Source organism: Chiloscyllium plagiosum, chromosome 7 (assembly GCF_004010195.1).
Source record: "Chiloscyllium plagiosum isolate BGI_BamShark_2017 chromosome 7, ASM401019v2, whole genome shotgun sequence".
NCBI classification, from domain to species: domain Eukaryota; kingdom Metazoa; phylum Chordata; class Chondrichthyes; order Orectolobiformes; family Hemiscylliidae; genus Chiloscyllium; species Chiloscyllium plagiosum.
Window position 1 is genome coordinate 64,758,399 of NC_057716.1, and position 22,398 is coordinate 64,780,796.

General features: G+C 40.0%; 1 protein-coding gene across 5 annotated transcripts in view; it reads left to right on the plus strand.

Annotated features, from left to right (window-relative positions):
* b3galt1b (UDP-Gal:betaGlcNAc beta 1,3-galactosyltransferase, polypeptide 1b) overlaps nt 1–22,398 on the plus strand; it is a 160,704-nt gene that overhangs the window by 98,210 nt on the left and 40,096 nt on the right. The window contains exon 2 of one of the 5 annotated variants that reach the window (XM_043693921.1): nt 9,184–9,227. The exons of the other annotated variants lie outside the window; for them this stretch is intronic. The gene's annotated coding sequence lies outside the window, so the exon portion shown is untranslated. The remainder of the gene's footprint in view (nt 1–9,183; nt 9,228–22,398) is intronic. 5 annotated transcript variants of the gene reach the window in all.

Consider the following 22,398-nt stretch of genomic DNA (forward strand, 5'->3'; position numbering starts at 1 on the left):
TAGATCAAGAACAAGAGGGTGCAGATTTAGTCATTTGCAAAAGAAGCAAGTATGAGAGAAAACATTTCCAGACAACAAGTGATTCAGGTCAGTGCATTGTCTGTAAGTATGTTGGAGGCAGTTTCAATTGAAGCATTTAAGGGAACATTGGCTGATTATTTGAGTAGAAGCAAAGTGCAAGTTTTTTGGGGGGAAAGAAAATAGAAGAATAGCACGAAGTGAAAGTGGAACATTATCATCAGCAACCCTATCGTCTGCTCCAACATGGCACTTGTAAAAAAAAAAAAGGATTGTATTGCATTTGCACTCTGCCTCACCTAAGGGTCATGTAATGGAGCACAGATCACTTGTACATTGACAGAATGGAAGTCATTTCTATTTCTCAAAAAAACAGCTGTGTTATGAAATGGCCCTTTCAGTGTGATATGTGTACAGTTCACCATTCCCTAAACCTGCGGAAGCCAGCTATATTGATGAATCCTACATCTTGGGCTGGAATACTTATCCTGTAACTGGGAAACAATCAAATGGTGAGATCTGGCACAAATCGCATCAGTCACAGTCTCAATGCATTTTTAGGTCAATGATTGAGAGATCCACTCAGGACTCCAGTGACTCCTTGGAAGTAGTCAGTCACATAAAAGTTCAATGCAGCTGTCACTTTGACAGCCAATGGAATAGGGTGGGTCACCCAACCCTTCCGATCACAGGTCCCGATTCAGCAGTTGCCATAATTCAGTGACAGTGTCCCAGGACATCGTAAGGCTCTGCAGACACTATGTCTTGCTCATCTGTAGGAAATGGCATCAACTTCGAAAGATTTTAGTCTCCTTGTGCCTCCTGCACATCCTGTGGGTTGCTGAACTGTAACTTCTTCATATGGAGGCTGTTCAGGATCCCCTGGAAGTTGATGCTTGTCCTGGGCTTGCTGACTCATCGTTTTCTTTTCCATTTCTCTGTGATTTTGTCACAATGCAGTAAAACCAATAATCACACCTCCTTTGGCTGAATTCATCAGTCACACTTGCAATGACCCTGTGTGGGCACCACAAAGAAATAGAAAAGGTCCTCAGCAAAGTGAGCAGTCAGCATTCACATGACTCATAAATGACAGTTCTACATACCCCTTCGTACTTGCAGCAGTCAGACAATGGGGCCATGGATGACTCATCTTGACAAATTGACATTGGACATTATTCTGATAACTGCACCACCATGGCAAAGACAACAAGAGAGTGTCAAGTGCTGCATGAGTACTGAACCCCTCTCCTCCAATCATCACATAAGCATCACTGCATACAAAAGAGTTTTGCTTTATAGATATGGTTCAGGAGCAGAGGGAATCACTTGTGTGCCTTGCGCATGCGAGGAAGTCTTGCATTAACTATCTAGGCTACAAATGCCCTTTTAAGGTTACCTGCAATTACATTTGCCTTATAGAGATGTCCACCTTCAATTTGTAAAGGGCAATGACATGGTCAATATTTGCATGAAACCGATTATTTGCTACCCACACAGTTGTACGGTCATTTGATAAACACAATCGTGTGACTGCAAATGATTTCAGTCTGTACTTCACAAATGCATGATTGATACAGTTTCCCCTTGAAGGGTCTCTCTTCAATCAGAAGTTGAAGCCCCGTTTTTGGTCCTCAACCGACACTACCTCCACCACTCTGTGCCTGGTCACAGCCATTTTTCATTACAGTTTCCATTTAAAACTTGACAGCATTAAGTAATTAAATGTTAAGAGTGTATGCGAGTAGTCTTTGAGGTGCAGCCTGGTCCAATCTGTGAGCTGTATACCCGTCGCTGTGTGCACAGCGTCCTTGCAGCACCATATCAACGATAGTTTCTGATACAACCCAAAGTGCAACATAGCAGTGCATTCATTACCATAAGAGGATCAGAGGTGTGCAATGGTAGTGTGGAGATGAATGACATGTTGGATGCCAGCATCCATGGACACAACGTGTATGCAGCTACTGCCTATGGAAAGTGCCTTGACATAATACCAGGTGTCCAAGATGAAGAGCTGGAGTGAGCTAGAATTGTCAAACGCCCACTGAGTTTTGTGACTTGATGCTCCTAGCATCAAGAAAGGCCTTATTTGACATCTAACATGATTCTCCCAAGTTTCGTGCATGGCACATACCATTTAGGGCCTGGGAGCATTACACCCATTGTTCCTAACGTAGATTGTTTATGTGGAGCCTTTGAAATAATTGGTACTAATCACAATGAAATGTAAATGAGCTTTCAGAGAATTCACGCTTTTGAAAAAGGTAAAATTTCTCCACTCACCCTGTAAAACAGTCAATTGTAAATTTGTATTTCCAAAACAGCAATACATTGAATAGTAGAAGGCTGACTGAAGTAGCCTGGATGTGACTGCTGCAGCATTATAATGAATGATATTAACATGATAACAGAAAATGATTTTTTAAAATCTATGTAAAATATCATTTCATCTTCTGAACCATTTCTTATATCAATATCAATCAAATGTAGGCTGGATACAGGTTAATTGAAAAAGAACTAGGTATTGCATACTAGTCATCAAGGAACTCGCTTGGACCAAAGAGGTTGTAGAGAGAGAACTGGAATTATTGTAATAAATGCCTACACTTCAAGAGTTACAATGAAGAAATGTTGTCATTAGCTGCAATTAATATTTGATATCTTTGATGTAATTAGTCTAATTTTAATTTATAGAGATGAATGATGATGTTAGTTCTTTCAAAAAGAAAAAGGAGTGAGTTGATAACATGGTGGTCATTTTACTGGGCTCAGAAATCCAGGCTAATGCTGTGGGGACAGAAGTTCAAATTCCATCCAAGATCGAGTCGAATTTAAAATCAATTAAAATTAACGTGTATTGAAATATACAGTTGGTATCAGTGATGGTAGCTACAACAACTATCATAAAACATAGGTGCTGAAGGAGACTATTTGGCCTGTCAACTCTAATCCACCATAGTGAGATCATTGCTGATCTGATAATCCACAACTCCATTTTCCTGCCTCTTCCCCACAACCCTTGATTCCCTTACTGATTATCAACCTCTGTTTTAAAGAATTTCACAGAATCAGTACCCTCTGAGAGAAGAAACTCCCCCTCTGTCTTAGATGGGTGACCTCTTACTTTGTGTTTCTGCCCTCTGGTCCTAGACACTAACACATGCTGAGACAATCTCTCTGTATCTATCCTGTATTTACCGAATTTCTCTGTATCTACCTGTACGACCTATGTTTTGGGTGGCACAGTGGCTCCGTGGTTAGCACTGCTGCCTCACAGCAAGAGGGACCCGGGTACAATTCCAGCCTTGGGTGCATGTCTGTGTGGAGTGTGCACATTCACCCCGTGTCTGTGCGAGTTTCCTCCGGGTGCTTCAGTTTCCTCCTCATGTCTACAGATATGCAGGTTGGGTGGATTGGCCATGCTAAATTGTCTATATTGCCCAGGGATAGGCTGGCTACAGGGATTTGCCATGGGAAGTAGAGGGATGGGTCTGGGTGGGATGCTCTTCAGAGGTCAGTGTGACCTTGATGAGGCAAATGGCTTACTTCCACATTGACAGAATCCCTTCAATCCCCAAAGATTCTTTTAGGATTCAATAAGGTCGCTTCTCATCTTTTCTAAATTCCACTGAGTACTGACCCTAATACTCAACATTTTCCAATAAGAAAACCCTCCATACTGAGGATCATTCAAGACAATCTTTTGTGGTCTGCCTGCGATTTAGAAGAATTTTAGAATTAGAATCCCTACAGTGTTGCAACAGACCCTTTGGCCCAACAAGTCCACACCAACCCTCCGAAGAGTAACCCACCCAGAACCATTCCCCTGCAATTTACCCCTGACTAATAACCTACACTATGGGCAATTTAGCATGGCCAATTCACGTATCCTGCACATCTTTGGATTGTGGGAGGAAAACCGGAGCACATGGAGGAAACCCATGTAGACACGGGGAGAATGTGCAAACTCCACACAGTCCGTCGCCCAAGCTGGAATCAAACCTGGGTGCCTGGCGCTGTGAGGCAGCAGTGCTAGCCATCGTGCCGCCCCTGTTTCCTTTGAAAGGGTGACTGATGAGTTCACAGTATTCAACATATGATCTGGTGTCTTGTAGAGGTTTAGCATTGATCTGTGTTCAAAGGATCTATCCCGTTTACTATCATCCTTCAGTGAGAAAAAGTGTGTCATATTTACCTATTCTGGTGTGCATGTGACCCCAGATTCATTGCAATTTGGTTGAATCTTAAAAATGCCCTTTAAATAGCCTTGCAAGCCTCTCAATTGTACAACCTGCTATGAAATCTAAGAAAAGGATGAAACCAAACAATGTTGCATCAACTTAGGCACTGACTGATGTATTTAAAAGGCATAAGATCAGTACTTCACAACCTGCATACTACAAGCATCAATCAACTTCTGCCCATCACCCACATGCATCCCTGGAAATGACTGAGACCAGGTAGAAAGCAACATCACTTTTCAATGATGAATCCCTGGAGGTTCTCTTTAAGGTAGTTGTAGAGTGAAAGGGCAGTTTTTTTTCCTCTGATGACAACATGAGGCCAAGTTGGCTGAGAAAGGCAGGCTGAACAGACTGGAGGTCAGGGCCAATGGCAGCTCAGGAGAACCATCTGCAAGATGACGAATAATCTACTACAGGGTGTATACTACTGTCTACGCAATGCATACCCTCAATCATGATGGTATATAGCATTCTAATTCTGCCACTGCAGAAGAGAGTCACTCAATAGATGGGTGCCAACCATGTTCATTGGATGCCTTATGCAATAAATGCCTATCAGTTAGTTGTAGCTACCAATATTGGATTACTTGTACCACTTGTGCTCAGCAGCTCATGCAACATCAACTCATTGAACTTGCCCCACAACTAAGAGAATGTGCACATATGTTAGCTTTCCAACAAAGAGTTGCTTGGGACAAGGACATAAACACAAAAACCTGCTTCGGCCTGAACGTCTTCGAGCTACCTCAGTCACACGCATCACATAGTGCTTCATTGGTTTTTGTCAACTTTGACTCTTTGGCAAGACTCAACCCATTCAGCGCTCTTTAATCCTCCAGCTCCCGAGACCATATTCTTCTTACTAGTAATACATAGAGATAATCATTTTGCAGTTGATATCTGTATCTATCTATGGATGAAAGCATAGCATTCATGTACTCAGGCTAATGTCACTTGATGTTTATGTCTGCAGGGGAAGATTGTACATTGAGTGAGAACAAGCCTAGATAGGGAAGGGGAAATAATTCACATTAATGGATCTTTGTGTACGTTGAGGAGCAAGCTGTTAAACTGGCAGCTGTTAGGGATGAAAATCTCCTCTAAGCCAGCTTTAAAGATGAGGGGCATCATCAGTGACCAATGACTATTCTCCTGTTCCTCATTCTGCAATGTGCAAGACCTCTGGAGCCTGGATTGTAAAGACCTTTTATTTCTTGGTATCTTTGGTTGTGGAATAAAACATGAGAAGAACTCATTTAAAAGTAAAGGATTGTTCAAAATTGCTGCACATTTTTAAAAAAAAGCAAGTTAGCTGATACCGTAAGTGCAGTTTATATAGCTGTTCAGCCAGCCAAAAAGATCCAGCTGAGGACCACCTGGAGCAAATGGGTGTACAGAATGTGATCTGGGGGGCACTAGGATTAAAGGGTGCTGAATAGGTTGAGTCTTGTCAAAGAGCCAAACTTGACGAAAACCAATGAAGTACTATATGATGCATATGACTGAGGTGGCTAGATGATGTTCAGACCAAAGCAGGTTTCTGTGTTTGCGTCCATGTCCCATGCAACTCTTACACAGTTTGTAATTCTTCCAAATTTAATGTCACGTGAAAAAATTGAAATTGTCCTCTATACATGATCTATATAATTGACGTATGTCATAAACAAGTAAGCATCCTGATACTGACACGTGGGGAACTCCACTACAAGACTTCCCTCAAGCTGAAAAATATCTATTGATGCTTGCACTCTGTTCCTGATCATTCAGCCAATTTTGGATTCATGTTCTTACTGACCCTTTTATTCCATGGCCCATAACTTTCTTCAAGCCTGTTGTGTGGCACTTTATCAAATGCCTTCAGAAAGTCCATTTATACCATGTCAGCAGTGTCACACTCATCAACCTATTATGTTACCTCTTCAGAGAACTCCAGCCAGTTAGCTAAATATGATTTCCTCTTTAGAAATGCATGTTGACTCTTTCTAGTCAACCCATCTTTTTCCATAGGACTGCTATCTCTATTCTGAATCATTGTTCCTAGAAGGTTCCCTACCATTGAAGTTAAACTGGCTGGTCTATCATTATTGGGCTCATCCTTACAATCTTTCTTGAACAAGGCTTAATGTTTGCAATTTTCCAGGCTTCTGACACTTGCCCCACATTAAGGAAGATTATTGCCAATGCCCCTGTAATTTCCACTCTCTCTATTTCAAAATCCAAGGATACATCACATCCAGTCCTGGTACCTTGGGAACTTCAAGTACCAACAATCTATCCGACACTCCTTCCTTATCAGTTTTGAATCCTTGGAGTAGCAGATTTCCTCCCAAGTCACCATGGTCTGGATAACATCTCTCTCTCTCATAAAGACAAGTGCAAGTTATTAATTTAACCTCTTGGACGTGACACGTCAACTGGCCTCCTTTGTAACAATTCTGATATCTTTATCCTATTGCAGCCATATGCACTGACGCCAGGTATACATCTCCTTCTTGATCTTTAATTGGACCTATTCCTTATTTTACAACTTATTATTTATATGCTTATGGAAGGCTTGGGGCACTCATTATATTGGCTGATAGTCTTTTCTTTTTTGATTCTCTTATTTGCTTTTCAGAATTCCTCTTGGTTTTCAATTTTCGTTTCCACCTCAGTGTTTGTAAGCAGGCTTTTACTTCTTTAAATCTCTGTAACCTTTGTTATTCCCTGGATGCTTGTTATTCCCTACAAACTTAGAATCTTCAGCCTGCATAATAGTTTCATCCCTATGTCCTTTTCATCCAGTTTCTGAAGATTCCTGAAAAATTAGAATAATCCCCATCACTACCCCTTCTGGATTCTCACAGTTAAATGATTCATGGGATATAGATATGAGGCTACTGTTAAGGGTTCATAGCGCTTATTTGCATTCATGCTGCAGTGAGTGTATCCCTTATATGCAAAGGCCCCAGCCGAGCACTCAAGCAATGGTGAACTGTTTCAGTTCCCTCGGTTGGGTGGATTGCACATTCTCTGTGAGGTATTCTTTTGCATCTCAATTTAAGTAAAACATTGCATGTTTAAATTTTTCACTTGAATCCTTCACCCTCTGCCTTTCGTTGTTAAACTGCACATTTCCTTCATCTTTTCAGATGACTTTCTCCTTTCCTCTGGCATTCCTTCTGTCTTGCTTCAGTCTTCCCCTGTGACTCTTAGTCCCTTCATGATCTCTCACACTTCACCCGATTCCTCTCCTATCCATATCTACATACACAGCCTTGGCTTTACAGTGTCCCTCATTCAATTCTCCTGCTCTGTTTCAGTCAGCAATGAACCTAATTACCCTATCCTGTTTTTAAAAAAAAACAAAAACAGGAAGTGCTGGAAAAGCTCAGCAGGTCTAGCCACATCTGCAGAGAGAAATTAGAGTTAATGTTTCAGGTCCAGTGACATTTCTTCATTTCTCTGTTCTGTTCCCCATTTTTAAAAAAATCATTCCCAATTATACATTATGTTAAAACCCCTATGTTTTAAAAATAAATATTGCATTCACTAAAGCGCAATAAAAATGTCAGTCATCCAGACTCTTTAAGGTTCCATACTTGAAACAAGAGGACATTTAAAATCACTTAAGGTTCTATAGACAAACATTGTGAAATTGAGATATCAGACAACCAGAATTGTCAAGCAAGCAGAAATTTGAAATGTCAGCTCAAAGGCTGGTCTCTTTAAAAGCTAGGGATATATAATGAGGCTTGGCTGACAACCCAGATGCCCATTAGCCTGTTGAAGTACCTGTTTTCAGCTGTTGGGTCATGAGGTCCATAGGTGTTTAGTGGACATGAGGAGGCATGGATAGCATTTGGAAATTATGGAAGGCATAAGGGATGCGAACTGTGAAGCTTTTCTGTTTTTTTTTCCCACAGCTGGCATGAAATCACACAGCACCAAGGTAGCCATTTTGAATAGCATGTCTCTGCAGCCAGCTGCCCTGTGGCTATGTCTAAACTCTTTCCATGGTCAGCTGGCTCAAACTCAGCCAGCAACAAGCCCCTAGCAATGAAAAACTCATCTTCAGAGCCCAAATTTCCCAAGGTTAGCATGTCAAGCTAGGAATGTTCCTAACTCCTGCTTTCATTGAAGATTTTGGACATTTACGATGAAAGTCTGTCCAAATGTCACAACTTATTCAGAATGCAAGCCCCTGATTTCTAGAAACAGTGACATGAACAAAAACAATTTTAAACAAAGATTGGTTAAGATTTGTAATGTACTGCTTCAGTGTGTGGTGGAGACAGGTTCAACTGTGAATTTCAAATGAAATTGAATATGTTTAGAAAAGAAAAGATAATTTCTGGGCTAGAGGTGGAGTTTGGGAATTTGGGTGAGCAGATTTGAGACAGCGCCAAATGTCCTGATTTGTACAGTAACAATTCTATGATTTCATGATTTAACATAAAATTTGTTATTTCTGAAGACTGGCAGAAAAGAATATGTGTGCTGGTTAACTTTTACCTTCCCTCTAAAGTAGCCTAGTAAGCCACTCATTCAAGGGCAATTAGGGATGGGCAATAAATGTTGGGTCCCATGAATAAATGAAATAAAGAGCATTGTGCAATTTAGAACCATTTTTTGGATGCTGAGCTGATGTTTTTGCTTTGAATTGTGCCCTGTGCATCTGTTATTCTTTATTGTATATATTCTGAAGTTATTGGGTCAGGTTTATTCTATATATCCCTTTTTGTTTGTCACTTCATGCATCCTAGATTTGCTCTTTTTAAGAGAGTTTTTACATCATCTTGTTTAAATAATTAGTGTTGATGAAACTAATTGCGACAATGGCTGAGTCAAGCCAAATTCAGGAACTGAAAAATGTACATAATCTGATGTCAACCTATTACTTTTAAGAACCCACTGAATTTCCAAATATCTACAACAGGTGCAGTGCTACATGTCAAATTGAGAATCCCGAGGAAGTTGCATGTAAGTATGGATCCAGTGTAATGGTTGACTGTCCCTTCCATTTTTCTTCATTGCTTCTCCTGGGAATAAGCATTCTCTAGGTACTGCAATTAAGAACATCTAAATCAATCATTTCAGAGGTGGGTCGCTTCCTTTTTTAACAATGACCATTCAGATCTGTGTGAACCATGGAATATTTAGTTTCAGGTCGTAGATGAGAATATGGTTAATCACAAGTTCTCCGAAGGTGTGTAAATTCATTATGCCTAATATCTTAATAAGAAAGGAATAATACATTTCTATATTCTAGTAATCTTCTCACATGTATGTGAACTGACAGTCTGCAGGAGATGAATCCTTGAATTTGTTAGTCTCACAAGGTAATGAGATATATATGGAGCTGAAATCTGACATTCTCAACCAGTTTAGCCAGAGTAGGGAAAATATTTGCAAACCTTATCTGTCTGGATTAGCATGTTTGAAATATTCAAACCTGTTGAAGAACTGAGAAGAATCACTGAACTGCATTTTCAGGCCTCCTATCAAATGGAAACCAGCCCAGGAGTAGTGGGCAGTTAGGTACTATCTGATACTACTATGGCTGCAACAATCCTCGCTAGCATGAGAAGCTGGTTTAATTCTAGTCTGGATGATAAGTTCATCTAAAATACTAATTAGCATCCTATAATTTGCTAGAGATTATGATGCCACTTTTGGTGTGAACTAGACTGCATGGGTACCATGTACCATCTGATTGTATTATGAACCCAGCAAATGTTATTACTGTACAAGTCTGATCCTGGGCAGGATGGTGGCCCAGTGGTTAACATGGCTGCCTCACAGTGCCAGGGATGTGGGGTCAATTCCAGCCTCGGATGACTGTCTGTGTGAAGCTTGCATATTTTCCATGTGCCTGTGTTGCTTTCCTCCCACAGTCCAAAGCTGTGCAGGTTAGGTGGATTGGCCACAGGAAATGCAGAGTTATAGGGAGGTGGTGAGTCTGGGTGGGATGAGCTTTGGAGAGTTGGTGTAGACTCGATTGTTAAATGGCCTGCTTCCACAATGTAGGGATTCTATGATTTAGGCAGAAACTCAGTTTGATAGATCATACCTCTGTTTTAATTTGAATAAAGTGGTCTGAACCGTAGGCACACAAAGCTATTGATTTTGCTTTAACAACAAAATATAAGTTTATTACAAAGGGAATGTAGATAAAATAGAACAATCCAAACTATCTACTTGTAACACAACATCAAAGATTTTAAACCACGGAAAGGTATAATTTTGTTAATCCCTAAATGCTCCTTTATAAATTGAAAAAGATGGAGATGATGGCGTTTATTGCTAGGCTATTAATCCAAGGACCCAGGTGATGTTTCAAGGATACTGGAATTAAATCCTGCCATGGCAGATGGTGAAAGTTGTTTTGAATGAAAAATCAAGAATTAAGAGTCTAATGATGATTATGAAATCATTGAGTTTCTGAAAATCCATTTGGCTCACTAATGTCATTTAGGGAAGAAGACTGCTATCCTTACTTGGCTCTGGCGTACATGTAACTCTGAACCCCAGGATTGTGGTTGACTGTTAATTAGGGATGGCTAATAAATGCTGGCCTAGCCAATGAGACCCTTATCCCATGAATGAATAAATGAAAAGAAGTAAAACAGAAAATTTATACTGTGTATGATACCCCTGGTACAGGTCTCAAAACACCACTCCTATAACATACAACGTCAATATCCCTGTGTCAAACACCTCAGTAGATTTAAGTCACTTGGGACTTCAACTATTAAACTGGAACTATGATAGCTGCTTCCTGGAACTATCACACACATGAACCTCACTGCACTGAACTTAAATAACCATGCCTGGGTCTTTATCTGGTCTGAAACCACTACTAACTTGTCACTCTAAGGACCTAAGTCACAATCTCTTTCTCTTATCAAGAGCACTGCTCTGTACAATCATCCTGTTTCAAGGTCTTCACAGAACTAAAACACTCAAGATTTAAAATAAAAACAAAAAGATTCTGTCAACCAAGATGGCAGGACTCTAATAAACACTTAAGGCCCCACCGTTTGTCATGCTGAGTTACAAGCAATCAAAAGTAAACAAAAGCCCATTAGTGCATGAAACTTATCCACTCTAAAGCACATTTTTAAACAAAATCATCATGATTACAGAAGTGCATACAAGGTCATTATAAAGTTCTGACACATAGAAAGACTCACCAGTTATTGAATCAATGCAGAAATCCAAGTTTTCAGAAGCTAACATTTAAAATTATATATATAAATCAAACATCAACACAGCAGCATTATCCAACAATCCAACCAAAGAGGATCCCGAAGAAATTTCCTTTTCATTTTTATATATTTACTCCTCAGGACTTCACAAAATCTGCCTGGCCTACCAACCTCCAACTCGTTTTCTCCCATTCTCACCTCATATCAAGGTGTTTCCCTCTATTATTTGCCTTCCTACAATGAAGAAGTTTGCTGGACCATCCAGTAATCTGAAAACCTTGAACTAGCTGACATTTGATTTCCAACAGCAGCCCAAAATTCATCAACTATGGCCCACTAATCAGAACTATTCTTACTACAGAGCTGCAGGGAAGCCAGATATTTATTCAGGCCAACCTGCTTTGAGAATCTGGTCTGTGGTGGAGCAAAGGATACAACTAAAGTTGAAATTTTAAGGCAGTTTCCTTTACAATAAGTTAAAATTAACAACCATTTATTTCTACCAATATTCTTTGAGGAAGCAGTACCCAAACTACTTTATGTTGGGAAGAAAATATAATCCAGTTAGGAAATTTGTTGCTATGAGAAAGTGAGGACTGCAGATGCTGGCGACCAGAGTTGAAAAGCGTGGTGCTGGAAAAGTGCAGCAGACCAGGCAGCATCCGAGGAGCAGGAGAATCTGAAGAAGGGCTTATGCCCGAAACGTCGATTCTCCTGCTCCTCAGATGCTGCCTGGCCTGCTGCGCTTTTCCAGCACCACACTTTTCAACAATTTGTTGCCATGTCAAGTGGCTTTTTCTTTGAGAACGCAACCTACTTTTTAAAATGTTTGAATAACAGAATGCTGTTTCTCTTATAATGAAATGAAAAATCATTGCAATTCTCATAGTCAAATGCATTTTAACTGTTCAGAAATTCTCAAATTGGCAAGTTTTCAATGTTACTATTTTATTTAGTGTTTCTGTTTAAAGATTTGCGTTTGTTTCTGAGCAGACAGAAATGTGTTCTACAATTCATTTTTATTGAAAGGAAATTGACAGTTTAATTATTTGTGATTCCTGAGAATGCCAGTTAAACACAGTAATGGAATGCATGGCACAGACATAATCCAGATTGACTACTCTGCACAATTCAATTCTTTCTTTGAGTATTATTGTGAATTTTTATCCTTTAATTTGAAACATTTGCAGAACAATATCAAGAAATTAAATTTACAGTAGTTTAGAATGTCTTTAAGTATTTCCAGATGAACTTAAGGTTATTTCATAGAACGTAATGAACATGTGATCTATTCCGAGGCAAACCAGAAGTTAAACTTGACCTTGAAATTGCATTTTAGTCAAAACTTCATAAGCTACAAAGAAAATGTTTCAGCCACGTTTCTGATCTCCTAATGGTTAAAGCTGCACAGAATACTGATGCCAGCTGGATTTTCCTCACACCTTTGTCTCTCTTGTTACCTCATAAATTAGACAAACAGTGATGTGAAATTCCTCAGCTAAAAGTGTAAGAATATATTACATCTATCCTCAACACGTTGATCACATTTTCATTTCCAATTACACTGAAAAGAGCAAGGATGCCCGAAGAATGATTTATGTTTTACTTATTTATGGTTGGGTCAAAAATATTCTATGTCTAGATTAGAGTGGTGCTGGAAAGCACAGCAGGTCAGGCAGCATCCAAGGAGCAGGAAAATTGACGTTTCGGGCAAAAGCCCTGACAGAATTGGTCGGTGCATTCTGCTACCAACCATAAATATGACTGGATAGTAATGTTGCAAGCAAACATAAACTTCATTTGTCTGGAGGCAATACTGGAGCTTCTCAGAGACTTTGATTTTGCCTCCCTTCTTTTAATGGATGAGTTGAAGTTATTTGAAAACATTTTTAAACAACTTCAGAAAATTATAGTATTTTCACGGCTCATGACTGAAGAACAGTTTGGCTTACAGAGGGTGATTCCACTTCTTAATTGGAAGGTATGAGGTTCATATTTGACACCAGATAACCCCTAAGAGTGTAATTCAGAACTCCTGCTTTGAATTCTATTTTGACATCTACTGGAATACTGGTGTTTACTTACAATGAGTGACTGACCACCCCATTTCTTAGTATAAGTTGTGGAATACATAAACCCCTCTCTGTTCCTTGTAAGACAACCCAATTTATTTGATGTAAAGAAGTTGCACATTGTAGTCTCTCATTACTGTTAATCAACTTGTCACTTTTGCATTAATTACTCTTTCACATTTTGTGGGAGTCACTGCGCTGTCCATCTGTAATTGCCCTTGAGAAAGTGGTAGCAAGCTGCCTTTTGAACCACTGCATTCTAATGGGACTTTGTAAACTCACAATGCTATTAGGAAGGATGTCTAGGATGTTGACCCAGTGACATTGAAAACAATACATTTCCAATTTGAGGTACGGGAAGGGAACTTGTGTGAGATGCTCCAATGCATCTGCTGCCCTTACTCTTCTCAGGGCAGAGGTCACAGATTTGAAAGAGTGAGCAACAGAGGCTTAACGGGTTTTTGCAGTGCATCCTATATACAGTACACATTGCTGCCGTTGTGGTGGAGGGAGTGAATATTTAATGTGGTGGATAGGGTGCCAGTTTAGTGGGCTGCATTGTCCTGGATTATATCAAACTTCGAGAGTCACTGGACCTGCATTCATCCAGGCGAGTTACTCAGCATGCAATTCCCAGCCTCTGATCTTTATTTGCCCCCATAGTATTTATATGGCTGGTGTAGTTCCTTTGTAAGCATCAGGTTGTTTGATTTTGGGGGAATTCAGTGATTGTTATACCATTGAGTATTAAGGAAAGATAGTTATATTCTTTTGGTTTCTTTGCTTGTACCACTAAAGTTACTTCATCTATGATTTTACATATTTCTCTACAACTGAAGAATGGGAAGTTATGAGAACGTGGAGTTTCCTGCCTGGGATGCTGCTGCACATTCACCACCTCCTTGTCTTTGTCTGCCATTCAAATATGTAACATCCTGCCTTCCAATGGCAGAGATTCCCAGAGGAGGGAACCACTATAAGTGGGTACTTGCTCTTCCCATCAGGGACCTAGCATGAGGATTGTATCTAGCAGTCTTGAGCAATAGGGAAGTTAAGTAGGCTTCTTCAAGCCACAAACAGTTTTTGAGGCCTGGAGAAACTCATGTTTTACATTTATTTTGAAAATTTTCATTCGCAGCCCCATTTAAGCTGTGTGTCAGTGGGTTAAAGCACCTATCAAGTAAACAGGAGGTTGAGTGTTTAAATCTCAGCCTTGCTTCTCTCTGTTCTTTCAAAATATGGCTGTCAATTAAAAGTGCTCCTGTATTGCAGTGGTAATATCCCTGCCTATGGGCTAAAAGCTCCAGATTCAAGTTCAACCTGCCTTAGGGATGTGCCGTGGTGTTTCTGAACAGATTGATTAAAATTGTGTCTGTTAAAATGACATGAAAGTATGTCCCAGATGGGCTGTTGTTACATATTCTCCAATTTGTTTACCACTCCTGTATGCCTTGACATAACCTTTTACTTTCCACAGCAGAGATTTACAGTGGAGGGCCCTCTATAAAGGGATCCTTCCTCTTTCAGTCTGGGAACTGAGGTAGAGATTGGTGCACGTTGCAGTCCCAGAATAACATTGAAGTAGATTCACTGGATGCCAGGTCTCTCATAGATTTAATGGCCCAGAGTTTCGTCTTTGTTTTCTTTCTCAGCCCCTTTTTAGTTTCTTAAAGGGGTCGATTTTAAATTATTGATTGCACTTCAGCCCCTCAGCACCGAGCGGCTCAGAGGGCTACCTCATCCCCTGATCCTGGGCTTAGCCAAAGTGGCCATCGACAGGCCCAAAGCGGACCATAGTATCTAATGGTCTGTCCTTCTGTCGCCACATCCTCACTCAGGTGTTCATAGCAAAGGGAACAAAGGGGGTCCACTGCCACAATATAGACCTTTGAGGGACAATTGTCTCCAGCAGGTTATAGGATGTCACTTAATGATATTTTGATTGAACTTCTATAAGTCTCTACTTGTAAGTTTCCATTGACTACTTGACGTTTTACACTGTCCACTGGAGACCACCTAAACCATTATTGTCAATTTGAAAACATAGAAAGGAGGATCACCTTGTTTAATTTCTTCTAAAGAGAGTAGGAAAGGTGGATTGTGCCCCACAAGGAATTGTCTTAACTTTTTAAATTCTTATTTAAAAAGAGGGATTGGTGGAGGTAGAGGTACTACACATCAATCACAAGCTGCCAGTGTTTGGTATTGCAAAATTCGACATGGTGATCAAAAATGGGATGTTTGCAGAAGTAGTTTATAGTGTGATTGTACTAAGTGCACATTAGATTGATTAATTAGGCATAATTACAAAGACTATCAGGAGCAAAAGATTATATCTCCAGTGGAACCTCATGCTAGATTCTTTCTTAACCTAATGATTGTGTGATATCATCAAATTGGATGGAACTAATTACAGTTTCAGCATTAACTCATCCAGAACTATTGCCTTATATGGCATCTCATTCCAAGTTTTGTTTTAATTTCCCCCATAGGTATCATTTATATATTCAGGTACATATATAAATCCCCCAAAGTCTCTGCTTTCACAAATTCAGGTAGTTTGTGTTTGTTTCCACAGTTCTTCCAGAACAATTTCTCTTCTGACTTAGAAGATTGGTTGATCTTTTGCTTGAGGTTTTGTTAAGGTTGATTCAGATTATCTGTAAATCTTTCGTCTTCTGGGGGGATATGTCATCTCTTAGATGTCCTTCTCAGAGAATGCATTTCCTGCTAAACCTAGTAGTTGGTCCATGCCTAATCTGGAAGACATTCGATCTGCCAAGTTTCCTTCACAGGTGAACTTTCCCTTGCTAATTCAAGTAACTGTCTTACAACCCCATCTGGTGGTACTTTTTATCACATGAGTGTCCATCAGAGACCCTGTGTGTGAAAGAGAGAACGTGCGAGAGACAGAGAGGAGAAAAAAGTGCAAGCATCCTTGCACGAGGGACATGCAAGACTAGTGACATAGTTGCTGCTTGGGCTGTAATTTTAACGGTTCAAGGTGATAGGCAGATTCAACATTGTTTTGTAAAAAAGAAATCATTTTTAAGCAATTTGTTGGACTACTTTGAGGAACTAACATTCTGTGGATAAAGGGGAATCAGTAAACCTATTGTACTTGGATTTTCAGAAAGCTTTTAATGAGTTGGGACATCAAATGTTGTTGCAGAGATTAAAAGCTAATGGCATGGAGATAACATATTGACTTGGATAGAAAGTTGGCTATCCAATAGGAAACTTAGTAATCAAAAATAATCACTTTCATATTGACAAAATGTAACAAAGTGGTATACCACAGATACCAGTGCTAAGGAGTGAAAAAAGTTGTGACAAAGACATAAAGAAGCTATAAATGGATATAGATAGGTGAAGTGAGCAGATAAAGATGTGGCAAATGGAAGATAAGGTGGGAAATTGTCCATATAGGGACAAAGAAAAGAAAAAGCCATATTTTCTAAATGTTACAACAGAACTCTGAGAAGCAGAGGAATCTGGGTTTTCTAATTTTGAATTATAAAGAGTGGTATGCAGGTTATTAAGAAAGTGATTATAATGTTACTGTGCATTGTGCAGGTAATTGAATACAAAGGCAGAGAGTTTATGCTTCCATTATATGGACATTGATGACAGCACACCTGGAGCATTGTGCATGGCACTGGTCTGCAGACTCAAGGGTGGATGTAAAGTGATGGATGTTTTTCAGAGATTTACTAGATTACCTGCATTTGGTATGTTATCTTAAATAGAAAGGTTGGACTGGTTAGGCATTTATATGCTGGAATTGAGAAGATTGTGAGGCAACTTGATTGAAATGTACAATCCTGATGTGTCTTAAAACTGTGTTAACCACTGCCCCTGTATTATTCACACTGGATTACACAAAGCCTTTCAAGGTGGCTATCAATGTGGAGAGAATGTTTTCTCCTCGACAAATCTAGAACTAGTAATAATTATTTCCACAACCAGGGGTCATAAATTTGAAACAGATGAGATGCAATTTGCTTTCAGAGTGATGAATCTTTGTAACTCTTTTTTCTGAAAAGATGGTGGAAGCAGGTGTTATGGACTAAGCCGGACCACTCAAAACATTCTTAAGCAGGCAGCTCAGACCATAACTTTGCAATTTGTTTCATTAAGTGTGCAGTGAAAATTACCTGGAATAAGTTAGTGAGGTTGACTACTAGATTTTAAAACAGACAAAAATGTATTAAAAAAAACACAATGAAACACAAAGAACAGAATAAAGAACGCCCACAGAACACAGTCTATCCAAACTAGACTTAATTATGCTGTTCTGAATATACACAACAGTCCCAATAAGCAAACTCATGCTTACAGGTTGATGTTGAAGGGCAGAAGACATAGAGTTTCCACACAGCTCCCTGTTGAACTCCTCACCAGATCAGACTGAACTAAAACTGCTTAGCCCAGCTAAAGAGCTGACTACTCCCCTTTTCATTATACAGGTCATTTCTAACACATGACCACTTTGACTTGAGGTCTCATCTGTTTACATAAAAGCAAAAGGCCTCTCAAAATCCTTTTCGTCTCTGTACCAAAGCAAACTGATCGAAGCCTGGTCCAGATTATTGCCCCTCTGAAAAAAATCAAGGACATGGTCTCCTGGAGCCAAGGAACAGCTTTTACAAAAAAAGGGACTAGCTTGTGACACCTCCCCCCTTTAAAAACAAAATGAGCCATCAACACCAAAAGATGGCTTTACGTTTAACCCTTCAAAACTCGATTAGTAGTCGAAACACATATAGATTTTGCTAACTATAAACATGCAAACATGCACAACCCCATGAAAATTCAGGCTGCAGTACACCCACCACTGAACGCCTCTGCATCTTATTTGAATCTTGATAACGCATCTGCAAACATTATTTCATGACCTGCCACTTGCACAATTGGCAAATTGAATGGCTGCAACAACAAGCTCCATCTAAACAGCCCGGCATTTTTGTCCTTAAATGTTTCCACAAATGTTAATTGGTTGTGATCAGTGTATACGATTGTCTCTGGGGAATTGCTGGCAATATGAACATTGAAATGTTGTAATGCCAACACCAAGCTTAAAGTCTCTTTCTCCACCATTGAATATTTCTGTTCATGAACATTCAACTTCCTGGAAAAATACCTGATTTCTATTCCCTCGTCATCCTCGTGTAGGTGCACCGCACCGACACCCACATCACTGGCAGCGATAGCCACCTTGAAAGGTTTTGTAATCCAGCGTAAATAACACAAGGGCAGTGGTTAACACAGTTTTTAAGCTGTCAAATGCTCTTTAACAGTCCACTATCCACTGAAACCTCTTGGCCTTTTTTTAAACAATTTGGTGAGTGGAGCAGCCACACTGCTAAAGTTCAGCACAAACCTTCGGTAAAATCCACTCAACCCCAGGAACCGTAGTATTGCTTTTCTTGTCGACAGTGTGGGAAATTCCCCAATTATTTTTGTTTTTGCATCCAGTGGTGACATTTGTCATGTCCAGAAACGTGGCCGAGGAAGGTGACTTGTGCTTTGGCAAGTTTATTTTTAGCTTGGTTTACCACCAAGCCTGCCTTCCGAAGACAATTGAACAAGTCTGATAAATACTGTAAATGTTCCTTCCGTGAGTGACTAAAAATCACCAGGTCATCAATGTACACCACACAACTGGGTAATCCAGCAATCTCTGAAATGTGCCTGGAGCATTTTTCTTACCAAGTAGCATGACTTTGAACTGATATAGTCCATTTGGAGTTACAAAAACCAAAATTGTCTTTGCTCTCTCTGACAGAGGTACTTGCCAGTAGCCTCTGAGCAAATCCAACTTTGAAATATAAGTTGCTTGTCTCACTTTTTTGACACAGTCCTCCAAATGTGGAATTGGATATGCATCAGTCTTTGTAACGGCGTTGACTTTGCGATAATCCACACACACAACCGTTGGGTACCATCTGGCTTTGGCACCATGACTATGGGTGAGCTCCAGTCACTGTAACTCACTTCGATTATACCATCTTGAAGCATGCGTTCCATCTCCTTCTGAACCTGTGCCAACTTTAGAGGGTTATGCCTATAAGGATATTGCTTAAGCAGAGCAGCATCTCCTATATCTACATCATGCAAAATTAGGTTAGTACTTCCCAGTTTATTCCGCATATAGAGTCATAGAGATGTACAGCATGGAAACAGACCCTTTGGTCCAACCCGTCCATGCTGACCAGATATCCCAACCCAATCTAGTCCCACCTGCCAGCGCACAGCCCATATCCTTCCAAACCCTTCCTATTCATATGCCCATCCAAATGCCTCTTAAATGTTGCAATTGTACCAGCCTCCACCACTTCCTCTGGCAGCTCATTCCATACACATACCACCCTCTGTGTGAAAAAGTTGCCCCTTAGGTATCTTTTATATCTTTCCCCTCTCATCTAGTTCTGGACCACCGACCCCAGGGAAAAGATTTTGCCTATTTACCCTATCCATGCCCCTCATAATTTTGTAAACTTCTATAAGGTCACCCCTCAGCCTCCGATGCTCCAGGGAAAACAGCCCCAGCCTGTTCAGCCTCTCCCTATAGCTCAAATCCTCCAACCCTGGCAACGTCCTTGTAAATCTCCCCATGTGATAGTAATAACTCTTTCAGGATGTTTAAATTTTCTTGTGGAAAGTAACTCAATAATTTATCCTGATTTTTGACAATTTCCACATTCTCCAATTTGATTTGAGGAATGACCAATTCAGAATCCTCTGAACTTGGCTCTTCCTTCTATACTGTAATCATTATCTGGTCGGTATGGACGGGTTGGACCGAAGGGTCTGTTTCCATGCTGCACATCTCTATGACTGTATGACTATGACCTCCTCCTCTTGCTTTCCTTTAAATGCTATCAAGCAAACTCTCCAGCTCTATTTAATCATTTTGTAAAATTTGGCACGTAGTCCAAATGGTTGGTCTCTGAATTCGGACTTATTAATTTCTCCTTTATCAGCTTTAATGGTCCTCTTACTTCATGCCCAAAAATTAATTCAAATGGACTGAATTTGGTCGATTCATTTGGTGCATCTCTGATTGCAAAATGTACAAACGTAATTCCCTTATCCCAATCATCTGGATAATCTTAACAATGAACCCTCAACATGGTCTTCAGTGTTTGATGCCATCTCTCAAGTACTCCCTGTGATTCCAGATGGTATGCAGTAGATTTGAATTGCTTTATTCCCAAGTTATCCATAATTTCCTTGAGTAGTTTGGATACGAAGTTTGATGCTTGATCTATTGGCAGTCTGTATCTCGTTTAAAAAAAAAATCTTCTACAACACTGTGATGTTGCATAATGGGATTGCCTCTAGAAATCCACTTGACACATCCATTATTGTTAATAAATACTTATTCCCACTAATTGTTTGAGGTAGAGGATCTGCGCAATCAATCAAGACACTTGTGAAAGGTTCCTCAAATACTGGAATAGGTATTAAAGGTGCAGGCTTCATTACTGCCTGTGGTTTTCTGATTAGCTGACATGTATGGCACGTCTGGCAAAGTTTACCTACATCTTTGTGTAGTCCAGGCCAGTAAAAATGTCTTTATGTTTTAGCCTATGTTTTCCTCACCCCTAAATGAGCTCTAAGTGGTAGCTCATGTGCCACTCTCAGCACCTCCTTTCTATACCCTACTGGCAAAACAGTTTGATGAATCTCTGCCCATTTCTCATCTGCTTGAATGTGTAATGGTCTCCATTCCCTCATTAAGACACCATTTGTTAAGTAATAACATACAGGATTGTATTCACTTTCTTTCTCAGTAAATGCCTTTTGATATAACTGTTTTAACTCCTAATCTTTCTGCTGTAATTCAATCAACTTAGAGCTAAAAATACTGGCATGTTTGTCTATTTGCTCCGTCTCTGTTCCACTTATCCGAAACATTCTTTGAACAGATAACACTATGTCAGCCTACTTATCTGTGCCTTTTGATCTCTGCTGTTTCAGCCTGTGCCTCTGTGATCTTGTGATCACACAATCAGGGAAAATTCCTGGATAAGCATTCTCCATGTCTTCAGTTGCCTGCGTCTCCACTGGCTTTTCAACTAGAGGAGGTAGCATGCCTGTTGGTGAATCAGCTGTATCATTTGCAAGGACAAATTGTATTGCTGAAGCTGAGAGTTTGCCCAGTACTCCAACCACAAATTCTCCACTCTACTCAGGATTCTCTAGCCTCACTTTACATAATTGAGCACTTTTTGTCGCACCATGAATTCCTGTTACCAGTACCTTCTCTGGCACTAGTCTCTCAGGAGAGCATATCTCCTCATCCCTCAGCATTACAGGCTGAGAGGATCCTGAGTCCCCTAATATTGTAACCTCCTTATCTATTACTCCTGGCCTATGTGAATAAACTCTACCCTTGCATGTATATTTTTTAAGCAGATCTGGTACTTCCTCCTTTATCAACCTCTGATCATCTTGTACACTCTGAGGCAGTTGTCTAACTTCCCTTGTGCTTTTTGTTACTAGTCAAACAAAATGTCCAGGTTTGTCTGGTTTCCCTACATCTGGCATTCTCCGAGACCACCAACATTGTGATTTCGTGTGGCCTACTTTATTACAATGAAAACACCGGAGTCTTTTAACTTTTTTACCCTGTTGTTAGTTATCCTTATGATCTTCACTGACATGTACTTTTCTCTTTCCATGTGAGGACTTCTCTTTGCCCCAATTTCTATCCCTCATGTATTGAAATTGCTTCTGGAAGCCAAACAGAGTTTCATGGACCAACTCATAATCATCAGCCACTTCAGCTGCTAGCCTTGCTGTTTTAACTCTGTTCTTCCATATGAGTTCACACTACTTCCTCACTAAGCCTACCCTCAGCTT